The sequence below is a fragment of the Meles meles genome, chromosome 12, assembly GCF_922984935.1.
Source record: "Meles meles chromosome 12, mMelMel3.1 paternal haplotype, whole genome shotgun sequence".
In the NCBI taxonomy this organism is placed as follows: Eukaryota; Metazoa; Chordata; class Mammalia; order Carnivora; family Mustelidae; genus Meles; species Meles meles.
In genome coordinates this window covers 32,064,193-32,080,224 of record NC_060077.1, presented here as the reverse complement: position 1 = coordinate 32,080,224, position 16,032 = coordinate 32,064,193, and positions in this window count along the sequence as shown.

Here is a 16,032-nt window from a genome sequence, read left to right as displayed (position 1 = left end):
GAGCATCTTCTAATGTACTTATCAGTTGTTTAAATATCTTATTTAGAGAATGTCTTTTCAGTTATTTTGCCAGTTTTTTTTTATTTTATTTATTTGACAGAGAGAAATCACAACTAGGCAGAGAGGCAGGCAGAGAGAGAGGAGGAAGCAGGCTCCCTGTGGAGCAGAGAGCCCGATGTGGGGCTCGATCCCAGGACTCTGGGATCATGACCTGAGCCGAAGGCGGAGGCTTTAACCCACTGAGCCACCCAGGTGCCCCTATTTTGCCAGTTTTTAAATTGGATTATGTCTTTATTAATGAGTTGTAAGAGTATTTTATACATTTTAATACAAGTTCCTTCTTGGATATATGATTTACAAATATTTCCTCTCATTCTGCAGGTTGTACATTTACTTTCTTGATAGCGTCTTGAAGCATAGAAGTCCTCAGTTTTGGTGAAGTCCAATTTATTTTTTCATTTGTTGCTTATTCTTCTAGTCTCATACCTAAGAAACTGTTGATAAATCTGAGGTTATGTAAATTTATCCCTGTGTTTTCTACTAAGAATTTTATAGCTTTGGCTCTAATATTTAAGACTTTGATCCATTTTTTATATTATCCATTCTGTGACATTTTTATTTAAATTCAATTAATTAACATGTGGTGTATTACTAGTTTCAGAGACAGAGTTCAGTGATTCGCCAGTGATATTACCCAGTGCATGACACATCATGTGTCCTCCTCAATGCCCATCACCCAGATACCCCATTCCCTCACCCACCTCCCTCCAGCAACCCTTCATTTTATTTCCTATGATTAAGAGTTTATATGGTTTGTCTCCCTCTCTGAATTCATCTTGTTTTATTTTTCCCTCCCTTCCCTATGATCCTGTTTTGTTTCTTAAATTCCACATATGATCATTCTATTTCTCTGATTGACTTATTTCACTTAGCCCAATACCCTTTAGTTCCATCCACATCATTGCAAATGACCAGATTTCATTTTTCTTGATGCCTAAGTAGTAGTCCATTGTGTATCTATACCACATATTCTTTACCCATTCATCTGTCAATGGACATCTGGGCTCTTTCCATAGTTTCTCTACTGTGGACATTGCTGCTAGAAATATTGTGGTGCAGGTGCCCTTCAAATAATTACATTCGTATCTTTGGAGTAAATCCCTAGTAGTGCAATTGCTGGGTCATAAGGTAGCTCCATTTTGAACTTTTTTGAGGAAGCTCCATACTGTTTTCCAGAGTGGCTGCACCAGGTTGCATTCCCACCAACAGTGTAAGAGGGTTCCCCCGGGACACCTGGGTGGCTCTGTTGATTAAGCATCTGCCTTCAGCTCAGGTCATGATCCCAGGGTCCTGGGATCAAGACTCACATTGGGCTCCCTGCTCAATAGTGAGTCTGCTTCTCCTGTCCATCTGCCCCACCGCCTGCTTGTTCTCTCTCTCTCTCTCTCTCTCAACTGCTCTCTCTCTCTCTCTCCCCCGACTCAAATAAATAAATAAATAAAATCTTTAAAAAATTATTTTCAACAAAGTCGTCAAAGTAACTCAGTAAAGAAAAACAATATTTTCAACAAATTTTGCTAGAACAATTTGACATCCATTTGTTTAAATAATGAACTTCAGTTCATACAACATAATTTTTTTTAGTCTCAAAATGGAGTAAAGACCTAAATGTAAGAGCTAAAACTATAAACTTTCTAAGAGAAAACATATGAGGAAATCTTAGTAATGGGGGGTTCTTAACAATAACACAAAAGCATGAAATATGACAAGAAATATAAAACATAACATTTTAACATTAAAACATTGGAGTGAAGTAAAGGAAGATGAAGAGTAAGAAGAATAAGAATCTTTCCACCTAGATGAAAATTGTACTGACAGAAACTGTCTGATAAGTATACTGGAATTCAAGTTTATTTGAATGATTGCCACTACCGAGGGAAAGCTTGGCTGATAAATTGCAGTTCATTTTTATTAATTTCCATTTCAGCACAGTAATGGCTACCCATCTTCTTTCCACCAAGCCTATAGCAAGCAGCCATAATCTTGGTTCCTGGTGTGGCGTTCTGGAACCACCATGGGCAAGAAGGACCTTGTCCCTAAATATTAGTGATCGTTATTGCCACTGTGAGCAATAAGGACTTTGTCCTCAAATACTGGTATTTGGTATTCTGATTTTTTTTATTTATTTTTTCAGTGTTCCAAGATTCATTGTTTATGCATCACACCCAGTGCTCCATGCAATATGTGCCTTCCTTAATACTCACCACCAGACTAACCCATCCCCCTTCTACCCTTCTTTCCAAAACCCTCAGTTTGTTTCTCTGATTTTTGACTGATTTTGACCACTGAGATGCAGGTCCAGAGGCTGACCACTGTTGTTTTAACTTGCACCAGTTGAAATTCCTTCCAGGGGATTTAAAGGGACATCCCTTCGGGTATTTTTTCTGTTTTTCTTTTTACAAAACTTTTTCCCCCTTTGAGAGTCAGACATTTAAAGGATGATGACATTCAAAATCTAATATGTGTACAGGGGAATTTAGAAAACTTCTATGAATGCCCAAGGAAACAAAGTCTCAGAAAAGACAAGAGAAGATCTCAGGTTTTAATTTCAAGCTGATCTCAAGCAAAGACACCCTTGAACAACTGGAAAAAAAAAGAGCAGATTCTGGGGAAGGGGAACAATCTGATTCCAGAGTTACCACATTATGAAATTCAAATGTCCAGATTTGAACAACAACAAAAAATCACAAACATACAAAAGCAAACAAACATTTGTCCCATTTAAAGGAACAAAATAAATTGCAATGAACTGTCCTTGAGGAACTCCAGACATCAGACTTACTAGATAAAACATTGAAAAACAACTTTCTTAAAGATTCTCAAAGAGCTAAAGGAAAGCATGGAAAAAGACAGGAAAATGATGTATGAACAAAATGAGAATATCAATAAAGAGGTAGAATTTATTTTTTAAAAGAAACCAAAAGGAAATTCTTGAACTGAAAAGTACAATAAGTGAAATAAAAATTCACTAGAATGCTTTAAAAGCATATTGGAGCAAGCAGAAGAAAGAACTGGCAAATTTTAAGATAAGACAATTGACATTATAAAGTCTGAGGAACAAAAAGAAAAAGAAATGGAGAAAAGTGAACAGACTCTAAATGACCTGTAGGACACTATTAAACAGTCCAACACGAATATGTCTTGTGGGAATTGCATAAGTAGAAAATAGTGAGTAGAAAGAACATGTGAGGAAGTAATGGCTGAGAACTTCCCAAATTTGATGTAATACATGAATCTACAAATCCAAGAAACTCAACAAATTCCAACGAGGATAAACAAACCAACAAGAAACCCACACCAAGACACATTATAGTCAAACTATGAAAAGCCAAAGACAATCTTGAAAGCAGCAACAGAAAAGCAGCTCCTCACAAGAGGGGATTCTCAATAAGATTATCAACCGATTTCTCATGAGAAATCTTGGGGGCCAGAATGCACTGGGCTGATATATTCAAAGTGTTTAAAAGGAAAAAAAAATCCATGATGATTTCTCTATCCAACCAAACTATCCTTCAAAAATAACGGAGAAATTAAGACATTCTCAGATAAACAAAAACAGACAGAGTGTTTTACCACTAGAGCTATTCCACAAGAAATGCTAAAGGGAATACTTCAAATTGAAATGAAAGGATGCTATACAGAAAATCAAAACTATATGTTAGTTCAATTTTACCTTATAATTCCATTTCTTCATTTTCCACATTATTTAAAAGACAAATGCATAAAAATTACTAGTCTATGACATTGAGCACCAAAAATATAAATATGTTATTTATGACATCAGAAACTGAAAAAAGGGAGAATTAGCTGTATAGGAAGAGAGTTTTTGTATGACACTGAGTTTAAGTTAGTATAAATTCAAATTAGATTGTTTTAACTTTAAGATATTAAATTTAGGGGCGCCTGGGTGGCTCAGTGGATTAAGCCGCTGCCTTCGGCTCAGGTCATGATCTCAGGGTCCTGGGATCGAGACCCGCATCAGGCTCTCTGCTCTGCAGGGAGCCTGCTTCCTCCTCTCTCTCTGCCTGCCTCTCTGTCTACTTGTGATCTTTCTCTCTGTCAAATAAATAAATAAAATCTAAAAAAAAAAAAAAGATATTAAATTTAATCCTCATGGTAGTCACCAAAAAATGTATACAACATACACAAAAGGAAATAAGGGAATAAAAACTTTTTTATTATTATGTTATGTTAGTCACCATACAGTACACCATTAGTTTTTGATGTAGTGTTCCAAGATTCATAGTTTGCATATAACACCCAGTGCTCCATGCAATATGTGCCCTCCTCAATACTCATCACTGGGCTAACCAAAAACTTTATACTACAGAAATTATTAACTAAACACAAAAAGACAGTAATGGAGAGAATGAGGTATACAAAAAGCCTATAAGGAATATAAGAAAGCAATAGCACAATAGTAGAATTCCTTCCTTAATAGTTACTACTTTATGTAACTAAATTAAACCCACTAGTCAAATGACAGTCATTAACAATGGATTAAAACACATGATCCAACTATATGCTTCCTATAAGTGTTCACTTTCAATCCAAAAACTCAAATAGGTTGAAAGTGAAAAGACAGAAAAGGAAATTCCATGCAAATAATAAATAAAAGAGAGCTACAGTGATTATATTAATACTGGACAAATAGATTTTAAATTTTAAAAATTATAATAAAATATTATATGTTTTTTTAAAGATTTTATTTATTCATTTGACAGACAGAGACCACAAGCAGGCAGAGAGGCAGGCAGAGAAAGAGGGGGGGAAACAGGCTCCCTGCGGAGCAGAGAGCCTGACGCGGGGCTTGATCCCAGGACCCTGGGATCATGACCTGAGCCGAAAGCAGAGGCTTTAACCCACTGAGCCACCCAGGTGCCCCTAAAATATTATATGTTAATAAAAGGTTTATAGAAAGAAGATATACCATTTACAAACCTAATCACAAACCCTCAAAGTATACAAAACAAAATTGACAGTATTGAAGGGGGACATAGTTCTACAGTCATGGTTGGGGACTTCAATAGCTAACCTTACAATAATACATAGAACTACCAGACAGATTATAATAAGGAAATAAAACAGTTGAACAACAAAAGAAACCAACTAGACCTAACAGACATTCTTCTCAAGAGCACATGGGAAATTCTCTAGGATAGACCATAAATTACATCATAAAACACATCTCAATAGATCTCTTAAAACAGATATCATACAAAGTATTTTCACTTAAAACAAGAGGATGCAGTTACAAACCAATGACAAAAGGAGAAAATTTTCACATATATGTGGAAATTAAACAATACATTCTTAAACAACAAATTATGAGGGAATGAAAAAAATACTTAGGGTCAACTGAAAAAGAAAACACAACATACCAAAACATATGGAATGCCACGAAAGCAGTCCTCAAAGGAAATTTATAGTTGTAAATATCTACTCCAAAAAGGAAGAAAGATCTCAAATAGATAACCTAATTTCTCAACTTAAGGTATTAGAAAAAGCAGCACAAAATGAATCCAAAGCTAATAGAAGAAATGAAATAATAAAGATTAGAATGAATTTTAAATAGAGAATAGGAAAATAATAGAGAAAACTAATGAAACCAAAAGTTGGTTATTGAAAAGTTCAACAAAACTGACAAAACTTTAGGGTGAAAGTAAGATCCAATCATTAAACTGGGACATTACTACCAACCTTACAGAGACTTAAAAAATTATAAGTACATAGCTATAAACAATTGTATGTCAACAGATTATATAATCTGTTTATATATCTGATTATATAATCTGATTATATATCTGTTAGATAACCTGACTTAAGAAGAAATAGAAAATCTCAACAGACCTATAATAAATAGAGATTTAAGTAATATTAAAACCTCCCAAATTCCACAATGAGTGAAATCATATGGTTTTTGTGTTTCTCTGATTAATTTTGCTTACTGTGATACTCTCTAGCTCCATCCATGTCATTGCAAATGACAAGATTTTATTCTTTTTTTTGGCAGGTAATATTCCATTGTGTATGTATACTGTACCTTCTTTATCCATTCATCAGTTCATGGACACTTAGTCTGTTTCCATTATATGGCTATTGTAGCTAATGCTGCTATATACAACATATGAATATATCCCTTCAAATTAGTATTTTTATATTCTTTGGGTAAATACCTAGCAGTACAATTGCTGGAATCATATGGCAGATCTATTTGTAACTCCTTGAGGAACCTCTATACTGTTTTTCCAGAGTGACTACACCAGTTTGCATTCCCACCAACAGTGCAAGAGAGTTCCCCTTTCTCTGCATTCTCACCAACATTTGTTGTTTCCCCTCTTCTTTTTTTTTAAAAAAGATTTTATTTATTTATTTGACAGAGAGAAATCACAAGAGAGGCAGGCAGAGAGAGAGGAAGGGAAGCAGGCTCTCCGCTGAGCAGAGAGCCCGATGTGGGACTCGATCCCAGGACCCTGAGATCATGACCCGAGCTGAAGGCAGCAGCTTAACCCACGGAGCCACCCAGGCACCCTGTTTCCCCTCTTCTTAATTTTAGCCATTCTGACAGGTGTGAAGTGATATCTCGTTATAGTTTTAACTTGTATTTCCCTGGTGGTGAACAATGTTGAGCATCTTTTCATGTGTCTGCTGGCCATCTGTACATCTTCTTTGGGAAAATGTCTATTCATGTCATCTGCCCATTTTTGAATTGAATTATTTGATTTTTAGTTGTTGAGTTTTTAAAGTTTTTTATATATTTTGGATACTAGTCCTTATCAGATATGTCACATACAACTTTCTTCTCCCATTCTGTAGGTTGCCTTTTAGTTTTGTTGATTGTTTCCTTCACCGTGCAGAAGCTTATAATTTGGTGAAGTTCCAATACTTTAGTTTGCTTTTATTTCCCTTGCCTCAGGAGACATATCTAGCAAGAAGTTGCTATGGCTGATGTCAAAGAGATCACTGCCTGTGTTCTCCTCTAGGATTTTAATGGTTTCCTGTCTCACAATTAAATGTTTAATCCATTTTGAATTTATTTTCTGTATGGTGTGAGAAAGTGGTCCAGTTTCATTCTTTTGCTTGTTGCTATCCAGTTTTCCCAACACTATTTGTTGTAGAGACTGTCTTTTTTTCATTGGACATTCTCTTCTTCTTTATCAAAGACACTTGATATAGTTTTGGGTTCATTGCTGGCTTTTTCTATTCTGTTCCATTGATCTATGTGTCTACTTTTGTGCTGGTACCATACTGACTTGATCACTACAGCTTTGTAATATAACTTAAAGTTTGGAATTGCAATGCTTCCAGATTTTCTTTTTTCTTTCTTTCTTTCTTCTTCTTCTTCGTTTTTTTAATTTCAAGGGTTTTTGTAAAGATTTTTATGTATTTATTTGTCAGAGAGAAAGAGAGAGATACCACAAGCAGTGGGAGAGGCAGACAGAGTAGGCAGAGGGAAAAGCAGGCTCCCTGCTGAGCAAGGAGCTGGATGCTGGACTCAATCCCAGGACCCTGGAATCACGACCTGAGCTGAAGGCAGACGCTCAGCTGACAGAGCCACCCAGGCATCCTGAGTTTCAAGTTTTTATTTAAATTCTATTTAAATTCTATTTCTATTCTATTAGTTAACATATAGTGTAAAATTAGTTTCAGGTATAGAATTCAGTGACTCGTCACTTATATACTCAATGCTCATGAAAAGTGCTCTCCTTAATATCCATCACCTATTTAACCCATCCCCACATCCACCTCCCCTCCAGCAACCCTCACTTTGTTCTCTATAATTAAGAGTCTGTTTTATGGGGTCTCCTAGGTAGCTCAGTGGTTGAGCCTCTGCCTTCAGCCCAGGTCATGGTCTCAGGGTCCTAGGATCAAACCCTGCATCGGGCTCTCTGCTCATCAGGAAGCCTGCTTCCCCCTCTCTCTCTGCCTTTCTCTCTCTGTGATCTCCCTCCCTCTCCCTCTCTCTCTGTCAAATAAATAAATAAAATCTTTTAAAAGAGGGTCTGTTTTATGGTTTGCCTCTTCCTCCCCATGTTCATTTGTTTTGTTTCTTAAATTTCACATATGAGTGAAATCATATGGTATTTGTCTTTCTCTACCTGATTTATTTTGCTTAGCATTATACTCTCTAGCTCCATCCACATCTTTGCAAATGGCAAGATTTCATTCTTTTTTTATGGCTGAGTAAATACATAAAATATATATCTTTTATATATATTATAATAAAATTTAAAAATATATATATACCACATCTTTATCCATTCATTAGTTGATGGACATTTGGGCTCTTTCCATAATTTGCTATTGTTGATAATCCTGCTATAAATATTGGGGTACATGTATCCCTTCAAATCAGTATTTTTGTATCCTTTGGGTAAATACTTAATAGTGTAATTTCTGGATTGTAAGATAGTTCTATTTTTAATTTTTTGAGAAACCTCTATACTGTTTTCCAGAATGGCTGCACCAGTTTGCATTCCCACCAACAGTATAAGAGAATTTCCCTTTCTCTGCATCTTCTCCAACATCATAGGGGAAAAAAGAGAAGGGCAAACGGAGAAACACACTCTTCACTCTAAAGAACGAGCTCATGGTTACCAGAGCGGCAGATGGATTAAATAGGTGATAGGGATTAATTAAGGAGTGCACTCGTGATGAGCACCAGGTTTTGTACATAAGTGTTGAATCACTAAATTGTACACCTGAAAATAACTTACATTTTATGTTAACTAATTCAAATAAAAACTGAAAAAGAAAAAAATCACGGTAATTTGAAACCTCCCAACAAAGAAAAGTACTGGACCAAATGGCCTTACTAATGAATTCTACCAAACATTTAACAAGGAATTAACAAAAATCTTTCTTAAGGAGCACCTGGGAGGCTCAGTTGTTAAGCAGCTGCCTTCAGCTCCGGTCATGATCCTAGGGTGCTGGGATTGAGCCCCACATTGGGCTCCTTACTCAGCAGGAAGCCTGCATCTCCCTATCCCCTCCCCTGCATGCGTTCTTTCTCTCACTGTGTCTCTCTGTGTCAAATAAATAAAATATTTTTTTAAAAATCTTCTTTAAATTTTTCCCAAAAAATTGGGGTGTCCAGGTAGCTCATTCGGTTGGGGGTCTGCCTTTGGCTTGCATCGTGGTCTCAGGATCCTGAGATCAAGCCCGCTGTCAGCTCCCTGCTCAGTGAGAAACCTGTTTCTCCTTCTCCCTCTCCCTGACACTCCCCATACCTGTGTGCTCTTGCTCTCTCTCTGTCAAATAAATAAATAAAATCTTTTTAAAAACTAATTAATTAATTAAAAAATTTCCCCCCAAATGGAAGGAGTAGCACTTCCTAACTCACTCTTTGAGGCTAGCCTTACCTTGATACCATACCCAAATAAATATATCACAAGAAAAGAAAATTATAGACCAATATTCATTGCTCATATAGATGCAAGAACCCTCAACAAAATATTACCAAATCAAGTCCAACAGCATGATCAAGTGGAATTTATTCAAGGAATGCAAGAGTGGTTCAAGATAAAATCTATCAATATAATATATACTTTAATAGAAAAAGGGGAAAAGCCCCAGCTGATGCCGAAAATGTATTTGACAAAATCCAATACTCTTTCATGATTTAAAAAAAACTTAGAAAACTAAGAATAGAAGGAAAATTACTCAATATGATATAGGGTATTCATTAAAAACCCATAATTAATGTAATACTCAATGGAAACTGAAAGATTTTCCCCCTAAATCAGAAACAAGTTCAGGATGCCTGCTTCCACCACTGTTACCCACATTGTAAAGGACGTTCTAGCCAGTGCTATTAAACAAGAAAAATAAATGAAAACATCCAAACTGAAAGGAAAGGGTACCACTATATTTGCACATGACATAATCCTATATATAGAAAACACCAAATAATCCACAAGAAAGCTACAAAAGCAAATAAATTTAGTAAAGCTGCAGGGCATGAAACCAACTCTGAAAAACCTGTTGTGTTTCTAGTACATCAGGATTAAACAATCCAAAAAGAAAATAAGAAATTCTATTTCTAATAGCATCCCCCCAAATTAATATTTAGGAATAAATCTAATTAAGGAGGTGAAAAATTTGTATGCTGAAAAACACAAAATGTGCTGAATCTGTAAAACACTTTAACTAGCATTGACATCATAATAATATTAAGATTTTTCATCTATGAACATGGGTTTTTTTTCCTAATTATTTATGTGTTCTCTAATTTCCTTTAGCAATGTTCTTTTAGTATTCAATGCACCAGTCTATTACCTCCTTTATTATTCTTCAGTGTTTTTTTCTTGTTGATATTATTGTAAGTGGAATTATTTTCTCTCTTTTTTTAAAGATTTATTAATTTGAGAGAGAGAAAGAGAGAGAATGGGGGGGAGGGACAAAGGGAGAGGGAGGGAGAGAATCTCAAGCAGACTCACCACTGAGCACAGAGCCTGATGTAGGGCCTGATCCCACAATCCTGAGATCATGACCCAAGCGAAAATCAAGAGTCAGACCAACTGAGCCATGCAGTTGCCTCTGGAACTATTTTCTTTCTTTCTTTTTTTCAAAGGTTTTATTTATGTATTTGTTAGAGACAGAGAGAGAGAGTCAGCAAAAACTGAGAGAGTGGCAGGCAGAGGGAGAAGCAGGCTCCCCACCGAGGAAGGAGCCCAATGTGGGACTCCTTCCCAGGACCCTGGTATCACGACATGAACAGAAGGTAGATGCTTAACCAACTGAGCCACCCAGGCATCCCTGAAATGGTCTTCTTCAGTTCTTTTTCAGATTTTTCAGTGATAGTAGGTAGGAATGTAATTAATTTGTTTACTGATTTTGTATGCTGCTATTTTGATGAATTTATTTATTAGTTATAATAATTTTTGTCCAATCTTTAGGGTTTTCTACATACAAGATCATGTCACCTACAGAGATACTTTTCTTTCTTTCTTTCTAATTTGGATACAATAGAATATCATTCAATGAAAGGAATGAAACTTTGAAATATGCTATAACATGGATGATCCTCCAAACACTATGCTAAATTTATTATTATTTTTAAAGATTTATTTAGTTACTTTAGAGAGAGAGAGAAAGAGAGAGAAAGAGAAGAGTGTGTATAAGCACAGGGGTGGGGAGAGAGAGAGAGAGAATCCCAAGCAGACTCCTCATTGAGCACAATGTAGGTCACAATCTCTCAACCCTGAGATCATTACCTGACCTGAAACCAAGAGTCAGAGGCTTAACTGACGAAGCCACCCAGGCTGTTAGCCCCAGTCTTCATAGCAGTGATTTCCACAATAGCCAAACAGTGGAAAGAGCCAAGAAGTCCATCAACAGATGAAGGGATACAGAAGATGTGGTATATATATATAATGGAGTATTACTCAACTATCAGAAAGGATAAATACTTACCATTTATATTGACATGGATGGAACTAGAGAGTATTATGCTGAGCAAAATAAGTCAATTAAATTAAGACAATTTATCATACGGTTTCACTCATGTGTAGAATATAAGAAACAGGGCAGAAGACCATAGGGGAAGGGAGGGAACAGAATGAGAAGTCATCAGAGAGGGAGAAAAACCATGAGAGACTCTTAACTATAGGAAACAAACTGAGGTTTGCTGGAGGGGAGGTAGGCAGGGGGATGGAGTAATCGGGTGATGGGCATTAAGGAGGGCACATGATGTGATGAGCACTGGGTGTTATATGCACGTGATAAACTGCTGAACACTACATCTAAACTAATGATGTATGTAAGTTGGCTAATTGAATTTAAGAAAAAAAAAACTTCAGGGTTTTTCTCCTCCCTCCCTTCCCCCTCCTCCTCCCCTTCACCTTCACCGTCTCCCTCTCATCACTCACTCTGGGGCAAAAGAGCTACCAAGTCATGGGGACACTCCGACACTCCTTGCGGGGGGCCCATGTGGAGAAACTGAGGCTTCCAGCCAACAGCCAGTGAGGAACTGAAGCCTGCTAACACCCACGTGAATTAACCTTTGGCTCCTAATGACCCTTCCAATCATTGTGATGTGAAAATGTTGGGGTCCAGGAGCAAACGGTCAAGAAAGAATTCTTGAGGCATCTTTGGTGCAAAAAGTGTGGTTTAATTAAAGCACAGGGACAGGATCCACACATGGGCAGAAAGAGCTGCCCTGGGATTGTGATTAGTGGCTGATTATATACTTCCAAATTGGGTGGGGGTTAGGGATAAGTCTCTGAGGAATTTGGAAGCAAGGTTTCCAAGACCTTGAGGGGCTAGCTCTTGTTAGGATGAGGTCATTTAAGGTCTAGTAAAACTTTAGTCGTGAGACCCTTCAGATGTATATCAGTGAGCCAGATGCTTAGAGGATGACTGCCAACATGTATCTGGTCAGGAGAGGGGGAGGTGGGTAAAGATAAAGGAAGTTTCCAAAGGAATTTTCATATGTTAAAGTAGACTTACAGGATCCTGGAGGTCAGGCTAATGTCAAGCTAAGGTTGTTTTTTGCCTTTAGCAAAGCATTAACATTGAGGCAGTTGAGTTCCTGGAGAAAGGCAGTTGAGTTCCTGCCTGTCCCAAATACTTGTCAATGGGCTGTAAGATATAAGGAAGTTTAATTTTTTTTCTTTGTTTTCCACATCAGTTGCAGCTCTTGCTGACAGCTTGACTACAACCTCGTGAGAGATCCTGAGGCAGTCTTGCTCAGATTCTTAAAAAAATTCAAGATTTTTGTACAGATTTTGCTATAAAAATTGTGTGCGGTAATAAATATTTGTTGTTTTAAAGTGCAAAGTTGGGGCAATTTTTTATGCAGCCATACAAAATACAATTGAATACTCACTGAATTTTCACAAAAGGAAAACACTCATATAATCAACGCTCCGTATAAGAAGCAGAACAGTAACATCATGCCTGATGTACCCTGCCTTCTCTCTCCAGTCACAAAACCCACCTGAACTACAAACAACAACAACAAAACCCCAAAAGTACCAAGTTACTTTTTTTTGTTAAGATTTATTTATTTATTTATTTGACAGAGAAAGAGAGAGAGAGAGAGATCACAAGTAGGCAGAATGGCAGGCAGAGGCAGAGGGAGAAGCAGGCTCCCCGCCAAGCAAGGAGCCTGATGCAGGACTTGATCCCAGGACACCGGGATCATGACCTGAACTGAAAGCAGCAGCTCAACCGACTGAACCACCTGGGCGTCCCAGTACCAAGTTACTTTTTATACATAAATTTGTTTCAACTATTTTTGTTCCTTAAATGAATGACATCATAAATATTCCCTCTTTTATGTCTTATTTCTTTTACTCAACATTATGTCTGTGAGCTTCTGCCATAAAATTGTGTGTAGTCTTAGATCATCTATTCTCATTGCTTTATAACATTCCTTTGTGTGATCACACTACAGTTTATTCATATCTATTCTGCTATTAGTGGGCATTTGGGTGGTTTCAATTTTGGGGGTGCTGTAAATAGTACTGCAGTAAATGTTCTGTTTTTTGTTTTGTTTTGTTTTTAAAGATTTTGTTTTATTTATTTGACAGACAGAGATCACAAGTAGGCAGAGAGGCAGACAGGGGAGGGGGAATGTTCCTGTTTTAATACATATCTTCTGATGAATATATTTATGTATTTTTGCTGGGCATACACCCGGAAGTAGAATTACTAGATCACCATGTAGTCTTTCTTTTTTAATACTTGAGATACTGTAATTTTTTTTTCCCCATCTGAACAATCACCCCAATACATGAATTATTTGTGAGTCTATTTCTGCTGTCTTTATTTCTTCTTATTCTACCCCACCGTACCTTATTTCCTTCTATAATCATAGTTGATTGTGCACTACTAATTTCTTTGGAATAGTATTGGTCAGACAATTTTGAGGCGTAGGATGAAGGTACCTTTTTCTGAAGATCACTAGAATTGCTTCATCTAGGCCCCTAGGTGGCACTACCAGGCTAGGAGCACCACAGACTAAATTCATGGCTTGGGGTTTTATGGACAAACAAAAAGATACAAATCTGGCCTGCCAGTGTGTGCAAGGCCTGGCTTATGGTTACATCTTAGAGAGAGGTCTGCCTCCCCACCTTGCTCTGCTAAACTACCCAAGCAACTTTCTTTGATGTCCCCTCCAAGTGGAGCTGGATTGCTGCTGAGTCATCCTGACCCGAGGGCAACATCTGGGGTCCCACTTGTATGTGAGGAAGGTCTCCTATTAGATTCCTTGAGCAGACTCTGTGTTTGTCTTTTGTCCATGCACTTCTTCGGGGGGGGGGGGGGGGGGGCTCAGACAGGAGACACATTCATCACCTGGGGCATGTTTTGCTCATGCCGGAATAAGAAGCTCTCAGAAGAGTAACTGACATCTTGAAAGGATGGGATATAGAACGCATGCCATGTCATTTCCATCTACAATACACTGGCCCAAACAAGTCATATGGTTAAGCCTAAAAATACCATAGGAAAATACGCTTCATCTCAATAGTGGGAATAGTAGAATAGTAGAAAGTATTACTTGAATTATAATCCTAACTATCTCAACCCACAATTTTGTTCATGAATATTCATTATAATTCTGCATGAAAAATATTCTCATCCCATCCCGAGGCCTCAAAACCTCTGTTGATTACAGCATCGGGCTTGAAGTCCGGGATTTCAAGATCTGTATCAGCTGGGATATAGATGTACACACTAAACACACAAATTACTTGCCCCCTCTCCCTGTCCCAACCCCACCTAACATACAGTGGTGGAAAGGGACAGGAAAATTACAATAAATACTCCCAGCAGCAAAGAATGGGAGTGGTAAAGTGGGGGAATGAGAGGCACACTGAAACCACCAACCCTTAGTAATTATAAAGTTCTGGGCACAAGTTGCCAGGCATCCCTAGCCTGTGGGGAGGAAATTGTGAACCGTTCCCCAGTTCACCATTGTCCACTGTTCTTGGCTCCACTCTCTGGGTGGTTGTTGCTTTTCCATCATTCTCCTTGGCTACTTCTGAAGAATACATCAAAGAAAATACCCTTATGGTGGTTGATAGGTTTCTCAACATGCTCAACCTACAGAAAGTTCAGGGCCCAAGTCCTTTTATCCCAAACAGAGTCACTGTCTTTTAGTCTATTGTGATGGTGCCTTTACCAATATCACTCACAAAATCTTTGTGGATGTCTTAGTCCTTCAGACTGCTAGAACAGAATACCACAGACCGGGTGGCTTACAAACAACAGAAATTTATTCCCACCATTCTAGAGGCTGGAAATCCAACATGGTTGGGTTCTGGTGATGGCTCCCTTTCAGGTTATAGACTGCCAGCTTCTCCTGCATCCTCACGAGGTAGAAAGGGCAAGGGAGTTTTCTCAGGCCTCTTTTATAAGAGCACTGATCTTACTATTCATGAATGTTCCACCCTCATGACCTAATGACCCCCAAAGAACTACCTCTGAATACCATTGTCTTGGGATTAAGTTTTCAACATATGAATTTGGTTGTGGGGTTGGGGGGGGCGGAGATACAAACATTCACCCCTCAGCAATGGGCTTTCCAAGTATTTGATTCCATGGGCCAAAGTCATGAGTCGACTCCATGTGCCAAAAACCACACCCAATGTTCTTTTCAAGACATGCCTCTGAATTTATTTTGAGCACGTTAGGCTTCTATAGAAACATACTCTTAACCTTTATAGGAGCACCCTTATCCAGCTGAAAGGGTCTACCTAGTACCACCCTAACAAAGTGGGTCACAGCTACATCTTCAATTGATAATTACCCTGAGTTCATGTCCTACAGGCCAAGTTTTTTTTTTTAATTGTGTTATGTTAGTCACCATAAAATATACCATTAGTTTTTCATGCAGTGTTCTAAGACTCATTGTTTATGTACAACTACCCAGTGTCCCATGCAATACATGCCCTCCTTAATACCCACCACGAGGCTCACTCATCCCCCACCCCCTCCCCTCTAAACCCGTCAGTTTTGGGGTGC